This window comes from Peromyscus leucopus, chromosome X, assembly GCF_004664715.2.
Source record: "Peromyscus leucopus breed LL Stock chromosome X, UCI_PerLeu_2.1, whole genome shotgun sequence".
In the NCBI taxonomy this organism is placed as follows: domain Eukaryota; kingdom Metazoa; phylum Chordata; class Mammalia; order Rodentia; family Cricetidae; genus Peromyscus; species Peromyscus leucopus.
In genome coordinates this window covers 135682420-135703136 of record NC_051083.1, presented here as the reverse complement: position 1 = coordinate 135703136, position 20717 = coordinate 135682420, and positions in this window count along the sequence as shown.

Here is a 20717-nt window from a genome sequence, read left to right as displayed (position 1 = left end):
ATTACTACACCCAAGTATATCTCAGCAAATCTTTTTTGTTTTGTTTTGGTTTGATTTTTGAGATAGGGTCTCCTGTAGTCCATACTAAACTCAAATTTGCTTTGTAGTCCAGAATGACCTTAAACTCCTGATGTGCTGGAGTTAGAGGCATATGCCACCATGCCTAGTCAAGATTTTTATTTTAAGGGTAAAACCTCACAGAATATATACTCACTGCCCCCAGTCACCTGTCTGCAAATTCCTTAATGAATATGGTACCACTTGGCCTGAGCCTACACTGTTCTAGGGGTTGTTATTTAGGCCTCCAAGAACCTCAATGGGGAGAAGTACCCTGGAGATGGATGGAGCTGTCATGACCCACTAGAGCAGTGGTTCTCTCAACCTTCCTAATGCTGCAACCATTTGATATAATTATTCATATTGTACTGACGCCCAATCATAAAATTATTTTTGTTGATGCTTCATAACTGTAATTTTGCTACTGTTATGAATTGTAATGTAAATATCTGGGTTTTCTGATGGTCTTAAGTGCCCCCTGTGAAAGGGTCATTCAACTCTTCAAAGGGGTCGCAACCCACAGGTTGAGAACCACTGCAGTAAATGGACTCTTAGAGCTGAGTTTCAGAAGGAGGTAGGTATGTGTTCTTGTTTCTGGCCTCAACAGGGCTATAACACCTAGCATCAAAGAGAGACCCAGGAAGACTTTCTGGAGGAGCCACAGTGAGCAGACTAGAACAGGCAGAGAGCCTTTGCCTTGTGGAGGGTGTAGGGTACAGCCTGGAAAATGTGCCCTAGGGATAGGTAGGAGGCTGAGCAGTAAGCCAGCCTGTCTTTCTTCCTGGATAGAGGTTGAGGTAACCCTTTGCATGGGGGCCAGGAAAGAGGTACATTGTGCACTTTGAGGTTCTTCTTCAAAGTTGGGGGATAGGTCGGGGCAGCACTTCTATAAATACAGTTTTTGTGCCTGGAAGGTCCTTGTGTCAGTGGTTTGCAGTCTGCAGTAAGCTATAACTGCATGCTCAGCCCAGGGCCCATTGAGTCACTCAGCCTGGCCCTCTAATTTGGGGGCAACTCCCAAGCCATCCAGGCAGCACCTCTCAATCTTTGAGTCTGCCCCTCTCACTCTTCTAGTTCCCTATCCTTATGCCTCAGCTGTCTCTGAGGAAACAACCTGGACCCCGGCTGTAGCAAGGCTGGGAACAGAACGTCCTTGCTGGCCAGCAGAACAGAGCAGCAGCAGCAGCAGCAGCAGCAGCAGCAGCAGCAGCAGCAGCAGCAGCAATCTCTTACCCTCTGGCATCCCATGCCTGGGAGGAGGCAGAGAAGGCAGAGGGAGGGCAGTGGGGAGACAGGAAGGAAGAACAGGCATTTCCTGAGGCCCCCAGGACTCCAGAGGAGGAGGCAACCACACAGCTGTCTTAGCTCCTCAGGAACCAGTGGAAGCCTTCTGCTAGGGTCAGGAGACAGATCTCATCATTGTCAATACACATCTGCGTGTGACTCCAGGCTACCCCAGAGAGAGACTAGCTTCTGTGTTTGTATACCCCTTCAACTCTAGCTTGTTTGCTTTCCCGGAGGCCTGGAGAAAGTTAGGTTATCTTAGGGAGCTACCCTGTCTCTCCTGGCCTGCCTCACAGCCTAGGAAGGTCTTTCTCTTGCTGTCCAGAGGTAAGAATGTAAGGAGCCAAACTAGCCCTTTAGATGGATGGGAAGCATATCCTTTGATCAGCCAGCACTGCTTCTGGGAGAAGCTGTACTGATGTGAGCCATGGGCACCTGCACTGCTTAGGCACCTGGCTAGGAGACATTGCTGGCTTCCTGTTCTGAGTAGCCAGCCCTCCATCCATCATTAGGCAGTTACTCCCCCAGCCTGCCTAGGGAAGGAAGATCCCATAGGCAAGAGCCGGTAGGACGGCCGTGCATATATAGAAGGGTTTATGTCTTGTGGAAGGGGCAGGGAGGAAAGGAGCTAAGAAAAGGAGAGGCCCCTTTTCCCAGGCAGGGGAATTTCAGCCTGGCATGTGTGGAAAAGGACCTGGCATAGGCAGCAGCCTGTCCCTCTACAGCTGGTTCACATCTGTTCTTACCCTAGCTTCAAAGCTGAGGGGGGGAGGCTGTGCTGAGAGAGAGAGAGAGAGAGAGAGAGAGAGAGAGAGAGAGAGAGAGAGAGAGAGAGAGAGAGAGAGGGCATCCAGAGGACAGCTGTGAACACATTGGTTCTCTGAGTATAAAATACTGACTTTTGGTGAGAATCCCTGGGGGACAGGGCCTGGAAGCATGGCAGGTGCCCCTTGCAGAGGTGACAGCTGCTGAGAAAACTTCTCAGGGGCTCCTACACACCAGAGCTCCTGCCAACCCAGTTGCTTAGCTCATGAGTCTTTGGGCTTTAGGGTTCTTCTGCCAGCCCCCCTTTTGAGTCCTTCCCTGTCCTGTTTCCCTAGTATGTCCAACCCACTGCACAATGTTTCTCTCATTTGTTCTGGCAGTCAGTGTTAAGTGACAGTCCGATGCCTGGCTTCTGGATAAGCTGAAGAGACCCAGGGGACATCTGGGAACTCAAGGGAATCCACAGTGCATAAGTTGAACAGGTAGTGGCCTGTGCACATAGAATTTGAATACTGCTGGACTGTGAGCAAGGTCAGGCCTGGAGAATCAAAGAGATGGTGGGACAAGAGTATACCAGCCTAAGGGGACAGGGAAGGCTTGCAGAGAAGGCAGTATCCTAGGCTGCCTTCCGCACTCTCTGCAGTGCCCTGTGGGCTCCCACAAAGCCAGTTCTGAGCAAGGGACCTCAGCCTCCAGGACAAAGCCCACCCAGAGACATGTCACATGCACACCAGGATCACTTCTTTAGCAAGCATTTTGCTCAGAATGCTTTGATAAGTCCTCACTCTTACACTCTGGTTGTGTTAATGGCTGATGCCCACACCCTCAATGGCAGAACAAAGTCAGGGTATGAGATCCACAGACTTTAGAGAGCAGCCACTAGAGTGAGTACTGAGTACCTGGAGCCTCAAGGTGGTATGAAATGGATGCTTGGTAAGGGGATACCTTTTGAGTATAGAAGGTGGAGCAATTAGGGACACAGCTTCTGTCAACGTGCGCAAGAGATAGTTGAGGTAGTGCTAGTGAGCTGAACCTCCACTGTCTGGAAGCTTCCCAGTGCTGATGGCCAAGGCGTGGCTGGTAAAAGCTGGCATTCTCTATGCCAGGAGTTTTTTTTTGACCTTCCCCTGAGGACATAATCACACAGCATCTCTCCCTTTTGGGCCACCAGGGCTGTAATTTCAGGGATTGAAGGGGGCTCCTTGAAGACCCAGTCTGCGTGTGTCTAGCTATCTTTAGAGGCACAGTCTGGGGCATGGCCAGAAGAGAGAAAGTGGACTGGGACTGTACTGTGGTCTGTGTGGATGGTCTTCAGGGCTGAGGACCAGAAGGAGGCTATGAGGCACCAGGGACCCTGTACTCTTCCGTTAAATAAAGCTAGACCTTAGGAGTGCTCTCTGGCTCTGCTTATGGCCTGTGGAAACAGAAGGCTCTAGTTACTCTCTTAGAGTCTATAGTAGGGTCAGGGGAGGGCAGGTCAGGCCCTGTTTTTCAGAACCAGTAGCCAGGTGCCTGGCAGAGGGCAGTGCATAGCCCAAGGACTGCAGAATCCAGCTTCTCAGAGGTGGTGGCAGCTGCTATGGGAGTAGGAGCTGGGGGATGGCCTTGGTACCCAGCACAGCATGTTGAGCAAAGCTTATCCAGACCCTGAGTATAAAGCAAGAGGGAGGTTTGGTGTAGAATGTGGGGAAACTAGGCAGGGAGGCTGGTGGATTGTAGAATCTGGAAAGCTGATTGCATGGGAACAGGAGAAAGGGAATAGAGGTGCAAGGTCCTGTTGAGGTCTTCTGTAAGAGACACAGGCCAGCCCCAACAAGCACATTGTTCCCCATTCTCATTTTCCACTTGAACTTGACAGCCATAGGAGTACCCTTCTGGTCCCCACTGCCATTGCCTTCAGTCCCGCTTTATTACCTCAGTGCCCCATCTTAATATGGAGATTGATGAGTGTTTCCTTTTTTTCCACATGACCCCAGCAACCCCTTCTTTGCTCTCACCACGATCTGGGGTGCTACTATTGTATTCTCTCTGAGACTCAGCACCCTGAGGTTCCAGCTGGACTGCCATTACTGCTGGTACCTGTCAAGTGACTACCCAAGGGAGAAGTAGGCAAAGTAGGCATGGCATCAGGGACTAGAGGATTCTGGGAAACTCATCCCTGCCTGGAGTTCTTTTGGGGGATGTTGCTTGTACTACCAGCCCAGCCTCTGGTTGCTAGCTAGCCCCTCCCTGATGAACTCGGAACTGGAGGCCCTGACCTCCAGCTGCCAGGGTCCTCGAGCTCCAAGATCCTGGATTTCTTGGAGAATTGGATCCTCCCCTCAGCTGTGCCTTGTTTGCTGGGTATCCTTAATTAGTGATAACCTGGTGACATAAAGTCATGTTCCCTTTGTCTCAACTTGGTACCAGCCCAATTCTAGATTGTTGTTAGGGCTAGCAGAGGCTATGTTGATCACAGTCTAATTTCAACCTTGATCAGGAGGTGAGTCAAAGAATCATCTCATTATAATTTCTAAATTTAAATTCCCTGCATCTGTGTTGGGAACATCACAGAAGTTATACTCTCTGTCCCAGGCTCTGCCAGCTCATAGCAGCCTCATAGACAAATTGGAAATAACCCAGGAGCTATCCTTGAGGGGTGCTGTTCCTTGCTCTTTCTCCCTTGTGCAGGGGCTTCCCATCCTGTCTCCAAGGGTCTAGACCAAGGCCTGGAAGTTGCTGCCCTGACACACAGTGGTCCTCCTTGAGTCATTAGCACATCAGGGCTAAGAATTGGGAGGATGGGATGTTGGGGCTACTTATACCGCACATCCTGTGCCTTTTGGGTCTGAACTCAACTGTGAAGAGGGTGGGGCTGGATGGACTAGAAGGCTAGAGCAGGATGGGCAGGGCTTAGGGTGGCTAGGCTGGGGAGGAGGAGTTAGGAAAGCTGGGAAAGCAGGTCCAGTGCCTCCAGGGCTGCTGACCTCTGACCCAGCCCAAACAGGAAGTGCCATATCTGTGGGCGTAGACCCCAGAGGGGAAGGAATGCATGGATGAGTCCAAAGCAAACATTCCACCAGCTTCCCAGTCACCCCCACCCCCAGTCTGCTTGTCCTTTTTCTGCCTAGAATGTGGTGGGGTGGGGGTAGGAGAGAATTGCTGCAGAATGAGACCAAAGCAAGACTGAATTCTCAGGCCCAGAGCCCAATTGGAACTGGTGGCAGTGTTAGGGCTCTGTAGTAGGTATTTTTGTGTTCTTTCTCTGTTTATAACCCCGAAGGCAGGGATGGTCTTTCTTCCTGCTGCATTCTACCTGCCTGCCACCTAATTCTCTGGTCTTGCAAGCTGTAGAAGCTGATGCAGGAACCTCAGCCACTTTCCCTGTGGCTCCCTTAACAGGTAAGACAAAGGCTCCATGGCCTCATGGGGCTCCTCAGAATGATAGCCTCAATCCAGTACAACTGGCCAACCCTGTCTTCAGGGCTGAGCAGGCCTGAGTCATCACCACCCTGGCACTGCAGCCTGGTCTTCGTCAGGTAGTCAACCAATGACTTGGATCAGGGGACAGTCACTGCTAGATCCCCAGGGCTGGACCTCTGATGCAGGCCTGACTTTGCACAAACCAAGGCTTAGTCGCCAGTACCTGGTTAGTGAATGTGACCACCCCCTTCTCTGGTATCAGGCCATATAAGTTACAACTTGGTCCTGCAGGAAGTGAGATGCATAATTTTGGGCAAATTGTTTTACCTGCATGCATCCTATTCTCCCATTTTCAAACTGTGGGTAGGAACCTGGGGATTGGGCAGGCTGACTTTGGGATGGGTATGCATGGACAAGGTCATGGGATATGGAATGGATCAGGGGCTTCAAAGTTACTAATATGCAGCAGTCACCAGCTTCTGGCTGCTTTAGGACAAAAGATAAGTGTGTTTGGCTTCTCCATCAACCTGCATGAGCAACCAAATGCCACTATAAGTCTTAGCCCTGGATAGGAAACTTACTAGAGGGCTCAGCTACAGATAGTTCCTGGAACAAGTAGGTAGAGCTGTAAGGATTCAGGACTCTGATGAGGACAAGAATGTGGGGAGGCTCTCAGAAGAGCTATGGGAACCAGGTCTCTGAGATCCTTGCTGAGGAAAGCAGCATCTAGGATGTGGCTGGGGACTCCATGGGAAAGAGAGCCAGAGCTCTCAGTGCATGCATCTTACGTCTGAGATGGAGGTGGGAGCTGCTAGAGGCTTGAATGAGGTGCATTTATTACACTTAATGCAAACCAGTGCTCCTCCAGTCCCTTGAACTCCACTGGGTCATATGCTGAATGAAAAGGTCTTCATCAATCATGTGAAGAAGTGGGGCATCTAAAACTGTCCCAGTGGTGTAAAGATCAAATGGGGCTGAGCTTCCACCATGCGAAAATCAGATGGCAGAGTGAGAGCAAGAGCAAGAGTGAGAGTGGAGCATGAGCACTGGATATCTACTGGGGCAGAGAGATTTGAGGAGGCTAGACTGAGGGGGAAGTTCAGGTCACCACTTTCCTCTGGGCCACTGTGAACCCCTGTTACTCCTTGGTGAACATCTGAGGCCCTGACTCTGCTGCCAGGCAAGATCTGGTCCTTGCAAATCTGAAAGAACAGAGGGTGGTAATGGCCAGGATGGGTGAAAGCAGAAAAAGTGGCTTCTTTCAGTGATCTCCAAGTGGAACAAGTCTTTGGGGCAGCTCCTCTCTCTCCTATCCTTTCAGGCTGCAGACCCCATGCTTTCCATCAGCAGAGAAAATATCACAGTGCTGCAGTCAAGGAGAAGCAGGGGCTAAGCCTATGTTTGACTAACTGCCACCCCCCTGCCCAGGCCCCATGTTGTTGGCAGGAGGACGGATGTGGGGCGGGTGTGTGTGTGTGTGAGGGGGTGGGGGGTGGAGTGGAAAGCAGCGGGGTAGCCCCTCCCAGGCTGCTGTCTGCTTTCTTTTGCCCCCTTGGCAAGAAGTGAAGAGGAAAAAGGAATAATTAAACCCAAACGTCCTGGTAACTTTTTCCTGGAACAAGAAGACACAGGGCAGGAGGTTCTGGTCCTGGGAATGGTGGGTGGGACTGTCTGTGGACCCTTGCCTTCTGTCTCCACTCCAGCCTGTCCCGTCTGGTGATCAGCAGACCTTCATTAGCTTCTTGACAGCCCTCTCCCAACCTCCCTTATCCTGTCCCACTCTTTCCAGAACTGTATCCTGTCCCCTTAACCCCGTGGCCTCTGGTCATTGTCGTGGTGAAAGGTCTGTTCATGCCAACACCCCAACCAGCTGTCCAAATCAGAGGAAAGGATTTTGTTTTAAGTCCTCCTGAGAAAGCTCACTCCCTCATACCCTGATTCTATGTTTCTATTGTGTTAGTACATCCAGTTGTGGGGCTTTGTGATGACAACTCCAGGACACCACTGGTCTCCGTCCTGCTCCTCCCTTTCATGTCTCTTCTTGTAGTTATCGCCTCAGCTAAAACCACCTCTGGGCCAGCTCCGTCTGTCGCCACAGCTCCACATGGGCTTCCTGGGTGCCAGCAAGGCAGGCATAGGCATGGCTGAGGGATGAGGATCTTGAGGTTGAGGGGTGTTGGGAGAAGGCCTTGGAAACTGGCAATAGCTTAGAGGAGCAGGTGGTGACAGGGCCCAAACTTCCCTGGGCTGTGAGCATGGAGGGAGGTGACCTGAAGATCTATCTGAGACCAGGCCTATGCTCTAGGTCCTCTGGGGTTTCCTGATTCCACTGTCTTCTATACTTTCCTGTGTTTCTGGGGCCTTTCCTTCTTTTCTGGTTTCCATATGCCTGTCAGGGGAATGCCCCCCCCCCGGTAGTCACTCATGGGGTGGGGGAATTGATCCATGCCTAGAGTGCCAGGCAGTCCTCCAGCAGCCAGTTGCTGCTGGGTCCCAGCACACTCAGGTATAGTTGCAATGCAGCATACTCTTTATCATCTTTTTGAGGAAGTTGGTGCCCCGCTTCTAGAACCAGAGGTCATGAGGAAAGCAAACTGCTCCATCTATGCCAAGGATCCTGGGAACACCAACTGGCTAGGCCATGGCTCCCCTGAGTCCCACAACTCACATCTCCAGAAAGTACCACCAAGTGGTGATAGCCATTTCAGGAGTTGATGTGCTTCAAGAAGGCATGGGCTTTACTCAAGGTGATGGTTAATTTTGATTGCCAGCTTGATTTTGATTAGTAAGCACCTAGGACATTAGAGAGGTATACCTCTGGGTGTGTGTATAAGGGGAATTCCAGAGAAGATTAACTGGGGACCTGCTCTGAATGTAAGTGGCACCACCCTATGGGCTGGAGTCCTAAACTGTATAAAAGGGGAGAGAAAGCCAACTGCTTTAGTTTGGTTTCTATGGCTGTGATAAAAACACCATGACCAAAGCAACTTGGTGAGGAAAGGGTTTATTTGGCTTACAGTTTACAGTCAATCCCGAAGGGAAGGCAAGGTAGGAGCTGAAGCAGAAGACATGGAAGAATGCTCTTTACTGGCTTGCTTCTCATGGTTTGCTTAGCTGCTTTATTAAACAATTCAGGACTACCTGCCTGGGAATGGTACTACCTACAGTGGATTGGGCCCTCTCACATCAATCTTTAATCCAGAAAATGTCCCACAGACATCCCTACAGGCCAATCTGATGGAGTCAGTTCAATTGAGGCTCCCTTTCCCAGATGATTCTAGCTTATGTTAAGTTGACAAAAACCTGTGAGATGTCCCTATCATAAAACTCATTCCCTTGCATCCCAAGCATCAGCAGCTGGCTGAGCCCTTTGGGGAAGGCAGAGAGGCTGGGTGAACTGACTCTAATGCTCCCTTGCTTGTGCCTCTTTGCTGCTTCCTCCAGCTGCTCTGGTCCATTCCCCTTGCCTGCGCTCCAGAAGATTCTGTGCTGTAGGCCCTGCAGGAAGTGATCATTGCATTTGAACTCCAGCAGGGAGAGGGGCAAGCCTGGCAATGTGGACAGTGAATTTCTATCCAAGTTAAGCTGCTTCAGCTGCTTCTGATTCTGGGAGAAGAGAGGAAGCAAGATGGGGGTCTATCTGCTGCTAATCAGGACACAAACCTTCCTGGGCATAACTCTAGGCCCATCCTAGCCAAGCAACACCCCTATCTGGCTTTACTGTGGCTTCCTAACTGTTGTTGAACCTAGGCCCACTGAGGATATCTACTGCAAAGGGCTCAGGGGACTTCCCCATGTACCCCAAATCATGCGATTCATCCCTGCTGAAGAGCTTCCTGCAGAGCTTTCTTTAGACTTGACTTTAAGCAGCTGAATATTGCAGATCAATGCAAAGCAATGGAACCTTTGGCCACTTGCAACATCCCCAGACCCAAGCCCAGGTCTCAAGAATGGAGGCAAAAGGCTGCAGTGCACCTTGGAGGCATGGGTATGTAGGCCTTAGGTGTTCAGTTTGTTTTTGCTCAGATCTAGCCACTCCAGGTTGGACAGTCCCAGGAACATGCAGGTTGGAATCTTGGCAGTTTCATTCTGTGTCCACATAGAGCAACTATTTCCCATGCACTATCTCCTGTCCTTTGCTACTCTTAAGCCCCCATTTCTTTGAAGTATCCAGTTTTTCTGATTGTAGGGCACTGCATCACTGCTAACCAAGACCCATAGTAAGAGTTGGAGGAAGGCAACCACCGTGGCTGAGAGCTGGTTTGAAGGGGATCCAGGACAAGAGTGTAAGTCTGCACCCTTCTTAACTCTGCTGTGGGGGTAGGTGCTAGCAGAGAGGAGTTAACCACCTGCCAGGAAGAGCGTGGTCAGGTCAGGATCCCCCAGGGTTGGGGCATATTTCATTTTGACATTGTGTCAGGCAATAGCCATTTGGGCCAGCATGCATGAGGCTGGCAGGGAGGGCATGGCCTGCTCTGTGGTTCCCAGGTCTGTCATTCCAGGTCCAGGCCCTTGCCTGCTTCCTGGCCTCATCTGTATGTAGCCTGTGGCTTCTCAGGTGTTCCTGCCACTATCTTGGTCTCTGCTCTGGTCTTTCTGCTGGTACCAGGCTCCTGGCACAGATCAGCAGAGGTCCCTATAAGAATAAAGGGGCATCCTTGGCTTAGTCACAAGCAGCAAGAGCCCAACTGAGGGGCAAGGGCTTTGCCAGGGACCGAGTCCAGTAGGGAGTCATATCTTTGGGGGTTTCCTCTCTTAAAATGCATGCTTGACTTTACAAAACCGCAGTCAGTTTGGACACTCATGAGTAGCCTTATCACACCCAGCAGACACACCACAAGGGGGACATCAACCCTAGCTAGTCCTTACCATTGGTCCTCTTGGACTTCAGATTCCTTCTGGTTTTCTGACCTGCCTTTCTTCCCCGGCACTCTTCTATGATCACTGCCCCTTCTTTGGCTCCTGGAACCTTGCTGGCCTATAAGGGCTTCAGGTTCCCCACCTTGGGCTCCTCTGTCCTAGTCCCTATGATAGCTATTGCCTTGGATTGAGACTGTTGGGTACGCATTCCATTGCTCAGACACTGTGTTTCCTCATAGACTATTGTGGGTGATTTCTTTCTCAGGGACAGGCCTGGCCTGGCAAGTTACTTCCAGATGGGAGCTTAGTGAACTTGCTCCTTGAGACTGGGTCAAGCTCAGCTCTGTCACCAGTCTAGCTGCTCATCTTCATGCCTGTTTGGGTTGCCTAACTCTGCAAAAGGTGCCAACATAGGCTGGAGTGACTTACAGGTCTAGCCCTCACCCACCATGAGATATTCATGGCAGAGTGGTCACAACCCCTTTTCTCTCCAGGCCTTCTACTGCCATTCTTCCTTCTCCACAGGAGAACTAGAGAGCAAGCAGAGTGCCATCCTATGTCATTGGCGGCCTAACCTGCCTCTTATAAATGAAGCAGTGCTTCCACTACAGGCTCTCCAAACCCACTGGGACAAGATGCAGGCCGGCCCCCAGCTCGCAAGGGGAGCTTTGCTTGTCCTTGGTTGAAGAGGTCAGCCTAGTCAGAACTTGGGTCAAATCTCTTCTCAGTTCCTCTTCTCCAATGCCTCCCAAGGGCAGAGGGTGGGAGCATTGCCTCAGGGTCCCCCTCTTCCCCTACCAAGTGCTGAAGCAGGAGCCTTATGTGTGGAGACAGTCATTGCTGTCACCTTGCACAGTTCATTTTTGGAGATTGCTGTCCCAGTACCTGCTGGGAGGCAGGGTTTGTTGTAGGGTAGCTAAGCTTGAAGGCTGTCTTAAGGGGCTGTCAGCCACCTTAAAGAAAGGGCGATAATTCCTGGGGATTCCCATGTCCTAGAAGCCCAGTAGGCCCGAGGGCTCTTACTGTTTTGTGTTCAGGAAATAGGATGACTGCTATTAGTAAGCTAGATAGTAAGACCCACCCACTTACTCCTCCTGCCTCCCTAGGACAGGGCCACCAAGCACAGCACTAATCAGCCCTTACCTATAGTCCTTGTCTTGGGGCCCCTTGAGCCCAGATCTGCCTGCCAACCCCTCACCTCCCATAATTCCAGCCTCTCAAGATTCTCTTGTCCCAGTAGGCTTTGAGGCAGCTAGATGAACTCTCTCCCAGCGAACCCTGATCTATTCTTCTAGCCTTTCCCTTTTCTGCCCCATCCTAGGCAGTGGGTACAAAGCCTCCCAAGGTCTTCAACACTTCTTACCCTCCAGAAAGGGTGCTCTGAGGGCCATGGACTGCCTCAGGCTTTGTCCGGATGTCTCAGGTGGACAGCCTCCAGTGACTGCTTTCTCCCCATCTACTCTAATCCAAAGGCGCTCCAGTAGCAGAGCAGGGTGCTCTTCTCGCCAGTGATAGCTACTCAATGCTGAAAGACCTGGACCTGCTGGGTGGTGGCTGTGGGATGGGCAAAGCTTCTGGGGCTGGTGGGGCCACAGGCTCTCTCACATTTAGACCCTGCCTGGCCAGGCCCCTTCAGAGCAGCACCCACCCAAAGAGCCAGGATGGAGAGCAACATACCCTTCATGGACCCTGTGGGTAGGCCTCACAGAGGGCATGAAGAGCTGGGAGAAGTGGAATAGTGGCCACAACTAGATGGGATACATGGGCATATACAGTGATGGCAGGGTGGCCTGTGACAGTCCTACCTAAGCTCTTGGCTCTGGCTTTGTTTCTAGAAGCCACCCCTGCCTACTCTGTCTCTCCTTCCCTTCTACCAAACCAATGAATCCCTTGTTCCTAACTCCCCACAATGTCTACTGCTCCCGCCTGAGGAGAAAGACAGGGATTCTTTCCTGGATCCAAGAACTTGTGCTTTCTCTGTAAGGCCCATATTGACTCTCTACTGGCCCAGGCCCAGTGCCTCCATGAATAGGGCATCTGTTTCCATACACTGTGGGCCTATGAGGTCCTTTACAGGGCAGAATACTCACCACAGGCTGCCTGGTCCCACCTTCATGGCAAGAAAAAGAGAAGGGCATGGACCTCCTGGGTCCCCAGGAGATGGGGCAGGTGCCAGGGCTGTCTTGGGCAGTGAAGACTCTGGTGTTGACAGAGCCTGTTCATGCCGTGGATTTCTGCCATAGATAGTAGCAGAAAGCCCCCCACCGCCATTGCACAGACAACACACTTTGGGCTTCCTGGACACTGGCCTACCTCTGGATAGGGTTGGCTCCTGGTGCTTATGTCACTTCCTTTTCTTCCAGGCCTCTACTTTCTCCTCTGTGAAATGGTGGGCAACATGTACCCTGTGTTCCCCATCAGAATGTGTGTGTCGTAGGCACTGCCTGGATATATCTATCTTACAAGACTCCCAGACTTTTTGGTCAAGAGTCCCAGGTCACATATGCTACTGTACCTCCCCAACACTAGGTGAATCTAGGGGCACCTGTGGGTTAGGATGATACCAGATAGAAAGGAGGTTGGACCTGAATGAAGGTGCTGCTGGGTATAGACAAAGGAGGTGTCTGCATGGGTCCCTTAAACATGCCTGGGGGATATCAGCAATCTCTGCTCCAACACTTGGCCTGGACACCAGCCACTGGGCGTCTCCATAGCCCCAGCTCTAAACCTAGCCCTGGGGGTTTAGGGAGCAGGCGGCTGGGGCTGGCAAGCAGTACAGCTTGCCACAGGGCTCAGCTGTTTGGGGCCAGCATTGAAGAAGCTTTTCCTACAGTTCTGTCCAGTGTTGACTTATGTTTGGAAGTGATCTGAAAAAATGAGTTAATTGTGGGCAAGGTTTGGATGGAAGGGAGGAAGGGAAGTAGTGGGGGAAGGGCAGAGGCTAAGAAGGGCTACAGCTTCAGCTCTATTTGCTTGTTTGAGTCTCTGTCCTGGGCCATGGGGCAGTGTGTGAAGGACTTCTAGCAAGTGGATTTTCACTGGGATTTTCAACATTTCTCCACTTGAGTGTAGTGAAGCAGATGTACTGTGGCTGGAGAGAGAGGGACCTGGGAGCCCCGACTCTGCACCACACAAAGTCCATTCATAGTCCTTTCCCCGCTCCTTCTATGAAGTGTTCTGCTTTATGACCTGAAGACTGTGACAATGCCACACACAAATCAGAGACCAGGGTTGTCTTAAGAGCCAGGGATGAGATCAGTGTCTGACTGTGAACCCTGTGGGTGACTGAGAATGGCCTGGGCCCAGTCTTCTGTCTGGGAGGCCATTGCTGAGTCTGGAGGAGGGGACCCCTCATGCCTGAGAGGCCTGAAGTATGCAGTCCCCCCTTGTTCTTGAAAGCCAGAGAGAGGGAGCACCCCTCCACCATCACCATTTTACAGAGAAACGACAGAAGACCTGCTCAAGTCTGAGAACCTCCTGATCGAGGCATCACAGAGGTGGGCCTAGAATCTGGGTCTCCAGAGATGCCCCTGGCTCTGCCCCTTCCCCCCCAACTGAGATGGATTCTGGAATCCTGGCCCCTTAACCATTTCCCCTGTTCTCAAAGCTCCCCAGGCTCTGACTAAACATCCTGCCATCTGGTTCCCATTAGCTGGGATGGGGGTGGGGAGAAGCCTGCTCCCAGGTTTCTCTGGCACAGCCAGCCTGGAAGAGGCAGGGACACTCCTTCTTCCCCACCTAGGCAGGAAGCCCAAGGTCTGAGGTGCTCCCAGTTTCTTAGCTCCCAAGGAGCCCTGGCCTGGCTGCCCTTCTCCTGGTTTGGAAGTGCAGTGACCAATCCAGGTGGTCACTTTGGGAATGGTATTTCTGCAATGTACTCTGTCCAGCTAGAGTGCCCAGACATCTCTGAAACTTTGAAGGAAGCCCGCAGGGCAGAGCCAGATTGTGGGGAGGGGCTCAGCAGAACCAACAGTTCCCATCAAGTTTGATTTTGTCCTCCCCTCTCCCCAAGAGCTCATTCGCAGACTCAGACTCTTCTCAGACTGAGTCAGCCAGGGCCACAGGCCAGTACTCATTCTAAGCCTGTGTCTGGAGAAGAGGGTGGGAGGGGCACTGGGATTTTCCAGGAACCAGGATAAGTCCTGGGGCTTGCTGTAAAGGACTTCAGACTTAATGCTCTGCTATGGTCTGACTGGTCCTGAGAGCTCAGGAACAATGCTCCCTGCTCAGTGCTTCAGTCTCTGCCTCAATACGGCAGAGAAGCACTTCTTAGAAAGCTGTAGAGACGGATTGTAGGTAGGGAGAAGAATCTGCTCTATATAAACACCATAGCTTCTAGCTGCACAATGCCAGAATTCCAAGGGTCTCCTGCCAACTTTATTTTCCCTTCCCACATGGCCCTCTCCCCATATGCAGAGCTTTTTTTCCCCTCAAGTCTCCTCAGCGTTGTACAACCTTAGGACTCTTCTCTCATCAGGGGAGGGTTAGAGAACAGATTCTTTTCTCACCAAACATTCCTGAGCCACTGCAACTGTAGGCACAGGAATTCTTTAAGAAACAAAGAGACTGGGTGTTGTAGCTAAAGGAAGCAGTGTTTTTTTGACAGAAATCAGACAAAGGCCTTGAGAAAGCAACTTTTGCTGAGATATGAATGAAAATGAGGTATCCATGCAAATAGGACTCTGGTAAAGAGCCTTTCAAACAGGAAGGCTGGCCAGTGCAAAGACCTTGCGTTGGGGGAGTTTGACTGAAATTTAGAAACAACAGAGATAGTGAAATAGGTTGAGTGAGGGGCTGAGACTGGGAAAGGACAGGAAGGTCTGCTTGAGAAACATGTCAACAGTGACCAAGACACATTACCTTTGACCTCAAAGAAAACAGAGCCACCAGAAACTTCTCAGCCAAAAAAAAAAAAAAAAAAAAAAATTGCACAATTCAACCTGTAGATTTAGTCCTTGGCAGTCAGGTACAACACAGACTCACTGGGGTCACAGGGACAGAGGTGGAGACAGATATGGGGGACTGAGTTGTCTAGGGGAGAAGTTGATCATAGCTTGCCCTTGGTGAAATGAGTGTCAACTGCACAGCTGCCTAAGCTCAGGAGCTGGACTGCAAGGCGGGTTAGCAAACATCCAAACTTCTGTCAGGAAAGTATCTGGAGCTCAGGAACAATGTATTGCTTGTGATGATATATTGTATACCCTAATAACATTTGCCTGAAGATCAGAGAAGCAGAGCAAGCCGTAACCACCACCTTTTACCTCACCAACTCCTCAGCCTGAAAATCCTCAGCAGATAGGCCTCTAGCTGAATGAGTTTCCTCAGCCAGAAATCCTTTAGTTCCTGTCTCTTCATGCCTTATATACCTTTCTCTGCCCAACCATGTAATTTCATGTCTCAACATTCCTAGTGCTGGGATTAAAGGCGTGTGACTCCCAAGTACTGGGATTAAAGGTGTGTGCCACAACTGCCTGGCTCTGTTTTCTCTCCTAGACTGAATTAATCTCATGTAGTCCAAGGTGGCTTTGAACTCACAGAGATCCATCTGGTGTGCTAGGATTAAAGGCATGTGCCACCACTGCCTGGCCTCTATGTTTAATCTAGTGGCTGTTCTGTTCTCTGGTCTTCAGGCAAATTTTGTTAGGGTGCACAATATATCACAATTGGTGGCTGTTGCTGCTCTGTCACTCTATACAGGGAGTTCTGGCATTTGCCCAATGCATAGAGTCTCTCCCATGTATCCTCACTCCTGCCAGGGTGTGGGACAGAACAATGGTTTGGTAGCTCATGCACGCCAGACAGGGAATAGGCCCATTCTTGAACTTTTCACATCTTATATGGGTACAGCAGATTTGTGTGTGTGTATGTGTGTGTGTGTGTGTGTGTGTGTGTGTGTGTGTGTGTGCACTCATGCACACTCATGCATTCACAAATACATAAGAATACCAGGTTTACATATATACATGTGGGGGCAGGCCTCAGGGCACATGCAGGCAGCTGTTGTATGCCAGTAAAGATTCAGGGGCCTTTCCCCCTTAAAGCTTTCAGAAGAGAAAAGCAAAACTTTCCATGCCTTCCTCCTGCTGTCAGTGACCCTTCCCTAGAGGAAAGTAAGCTTATTTTAATGCCATTGAAACTTCAGAGGATCTGCTCCCAATTAAAGAAGCACTCTTGTAGACGCATTTATGAGCACTGTAGAGAGAAAACCATTCATATTTACACTCACGGTCTGGGCTGCCTTGCCTGAGATGAGAATGGGAGATGGGGAGGGAGGGAACAGTACCTTTGTTGGGAAGATAGCTGGGGAGAGAATGGAGGGAGCCAGACACTGACAGGCAGGGAAGAGGGCCCAAGGCCTCCTCTGGCTGGGGTGGGCATGTTCCTGGGGAGGGTGTCAGTGGAAGGGAGCCTGGAGAGGGCACCATACAGCAAGGGGGACTTTGGGACCACCACCCCATCTTCCTTTCCAGCCTGAAATTCTAGTTGATTCCTGCCAAAAACATGGGTTCCACTTGACTCTCCATGAAAGCTATCTCACCCCATCAGGTGGGCCTCAGGCACAGGACAGAGGCTAGGCAGAAACTGGAGCTTGGCTGGGGGAAAATAGGGACTTGTGAGAACTCAGTGGAGCACCCCCTCCCTGGCGGCCCTCTGAGTGGGCACATTTGTGTTCCAGTCCTGGCACCCGCATCTCTAGCTTCAGACACATGTGACTCAGCCCTGTTGGCCCTGCCAAGAAGTCTAGACCCAAGAGTCCCCCTGTGGAGGGGGTGATCCTGCTGCCGCCACTGTTTCCTCACTGGCCTTGGCTGAGCCTTGTGCATGTGCAGCTGTGCACCCCATCCCCTGATTTGTGCATTCACAGGCACAGCAAAGGGGGTTACCTGGAGGTGTGTGCTTGAGTGTAACAGTCTACAGGGTCCAGCTCCTGCCCTAAATTGTTAAGTCTGGGGAAAGAGGACACACAGCCCTTCCTTACCCCTTCTCATGACTATTCCTACTACCAGTTCATGGGGGCTAGGTGCACTCCCCTGGGTATACATCCCACCCCACAGGCTCTGTTCACACCTGAGAAAATGCTGGGCCCACACTAGAGACTCCTGCTGGCCCCAGGACTGGTCTGGGATCCCATTGGAGTCCCAGCTTGGGCTGACACCTTGCTGGGGCCTCATTTCTTTCCCTGAAACAAGCACATGTGTGGGCATGCTCATATACTCAGGACTCTACTTGCTGTTTCTCTCTCTCTCTCTCTCTCTCTCTCTCTCTCTCTCTCTCTCTCTCTCTCTCGCGCGCGCGCTTCCCCCTCTCCCCCCCCTCTCTCTCGCTCTCGCTCTCTCTTTCTTTTTTTGAGATAGGGTCTCTCTGTAGTCCTGGAAATTCACTATGTAGAGCAGGTTGGTCTTGAATTCATAGATATCTGCTTGCTCCTGCATCCTGAGTGCTGATATGAAAGGCATGTACACCATGCTTGGTGCTTCTTTGAGTCTGAATTTGGTGTTCATGGTCCTTCTTGGAAATCTTCAGGGATGGAAGATCTGGGAGTGGCTGTGGCCTCGGTCTTTAGAAGGCTTCCTGTGACTACTCCTGGCCCTGAGCTAGCCTAAGATGTCAGTGCCTTTGTAGAGCAGCTCTGCCCCAGGAGGGCCTATCTCTACTCTTCCCTGACAGAGGCAGAAAGCCAGTCTGTCTTTTCCTCCCTCTTCAGTCTCCTCTATTAGTAGTGTTCCACTGAGGGTTCCAGCTAAGTTTTCCACAGGAGTCTAGGTCTAATACTAAAAGCAACATGAGTGCTGCAAGACATTTTCTTGTCCTGATATGTTCCAGGGTCAACCCAATGCTCTGAGGCCAGAATGCCTACTCCAGGAGCCCAAGTGCACAAGTAGAAGGTTCTTATATGCCTCCACAATCTGCCAGTCCATCCCTGGTACTGTGGAGCTAGTGCCTGTCAACTGTTCTTATTTGTCAAGCACTGACACGTGGCTTAGGCCCTGCTGCAACCCATGGCCAAGTTTTCCTCATGATCATTTGTAAGACGAATTGATAAATGGCCTTATTAATAAAAAACCCAGAGCCAGATATTGGAGTGAAAGCTGAAAGATCAGAGAAACCGAACAAGCCAGCCACATTCTTACCTCTGTGAAATCCTCAGCCTCAATTTACTCACGCCTTATATACCTTTCTGTGCCCTGCCATCTTCCTTCCTTCCTAGTGCTGGGATTAAAGGCATGTATCACCATGCCTGGCTCTGTTCTCAGTGCAGCCTTGAACTCACAGAGATCTGGAAACCTCTATGTTTAATATAGTGGCTGACTTGGTCCTCTGATCCCCAGGCAAACTTTATTGGGGTACACAAATATATCACTGCAATCATGGGCTGGCTCTTGCTTCCTATAAATCCTAGTTCTGTCCAAGGCCCCCCAACCCTGTCCCTAACCACTCCCCCCACTGCAGGCCTTAGGGTGTTTTAGCTCCATCACAATGGGCTCTTGATGCCTTGTCTCCATCCCATCTCCCTTATAGAACTCATATCCTTTGGGCAGGATTGTCCTTAGAGGTCTGCCCACTCTCCTCTCCTCCATTATAGGAACCCATCCCCATGTATCCACATACTTTCCTGGAACACACACCTTCCAAGATATATAGCACCCTTCTTCTCCAGCCAGCTAATGTATAGACAAGGTTTTCTTGGAGATATGCTTCCTTATGTTGAGATTTAGTCTGTTTCCAGAAGTTTCTATGACTGGGCCTCTTCTTTCCTGTTACTGAGGTCCCATGATTCTCTTCATTTCCACCACAGTCTCCAGTGGAGGATGACTGAGAGGTACCATGACTGAATTGGAAAGCAGGCTACCCCCTGCTACCGTGGCCTTGGTGCAGGAGGCTAGCCTCCAGAGCTTCTGTGGATGGACTTTGCTTCTCCAAGGCCCCACAAATCCCTCAGGCCCCACCTGGAGCTGTATAGACAAAGCTGCAGAGCTGGGGAAAGACCTGCTCAGTGCCCTGGCTCCCTGGGACTAGGTGGAGAAGGAGGATTTTCTTCCAGAATACACAGGGGCTAGTTTCTTTTCCATTCCTCAGGAGCAGAGGATATAGGGAGGGTGGAGGGAGGCAGCCACACTGCAGTGGTTTCTCTCGCCAAATTCCCCAGTCCTAGGAAAGATCCACAGGAAAAACCCACAAGAATTTGAATGTCTGAGCTGGGGTCATAATTGAAATGAAATTTTCTAAAAAGAAAGGAAGAAATAACAAAAACAGAAAAAGGCAGGAAAAAGTAAAAAAAAAAAAAAAACAAGCAAAAAATAAAACAAAGAACAAGCAACCAAAAGCCCCTCCCACCCTTGTATTACAGAAAGGTCTAAAGCAGCAACCTTGTGGAGGATAGAAAGGGGCCTTAAAGTACTTTGATATGAACTGGGCCCCTGAGCCAAGTTGCTGGGCCTTCTTCTCCCCAGATTTCTTCAGCTCAAGTTGGGAGGCTCCATGTCCTGTCCTCCAAAGAGCTTGACATTCCAAGTTATTACTAAGGAATTAGGCCCTGGCTTCTCAGCAGGGCCAGTCTAGGGGCCCTTTCTGTTAGTCCTAAGCTCTTGCCTGCTCCCTCCTCTCCAGCCAGAGGATTTCAGTTGCTTGCTCGCAGCAACTCCCCTGCCCCCAGCCCTCCAGTGTGTGCATGCATATATATGGGGGGTATATGAATATATAGAAGTCAAAGATTAATGTTGGATGTCTTTTTCAGTTGTTCTCTACCTTATTTTTTAAATATTTCTGTGTGTGTGTGTGTGTGTGTGTGTGTGTGTGTGTGTGTGTGAGACTGTTTACTTACATTTATGTCTATACACCATATGCATGCAGTACTCAAGGAGTCCAGAAGAGGGGCGTTGGGTCTTCTGGAACTGGAGTTACAGACAGTTGTGAGCTGCCATATGGGTGCTGGGAAACTGAACCTAGGTACTCTGCAAGAGCAGCAATTGTTCTTAATGGCTGAGGCATCTCTCTAGCCTTCTCCTTATTTTTGAAACGGTCTCTCACTGAACCTGAAGCTTATCATTTAGGTAGAATCATCTTCTCAGCACTGGCCTCAGAGGTATGCTCCTAATTCTGATTAAAAGAACAACAACAACAACAACAACAACAAAAAAAAAAACCATGGATTGAGTCTTCTCCCCAGACTCTATGCCTCTTTTTGTTTGTTTCTTTGTTTTATGAGCATGGTCTCAAGTAGCTCAAGATGGCCTGGAAATCACTGTGTAGTTGAGGTTGGCCTTGAATTTGTGATCTTTCTGTGTCCACATACAAGTTTTGAAAGCATGTGCCTCACACCTGGTTTTTCCTTGCCTCTTGATCGGCCT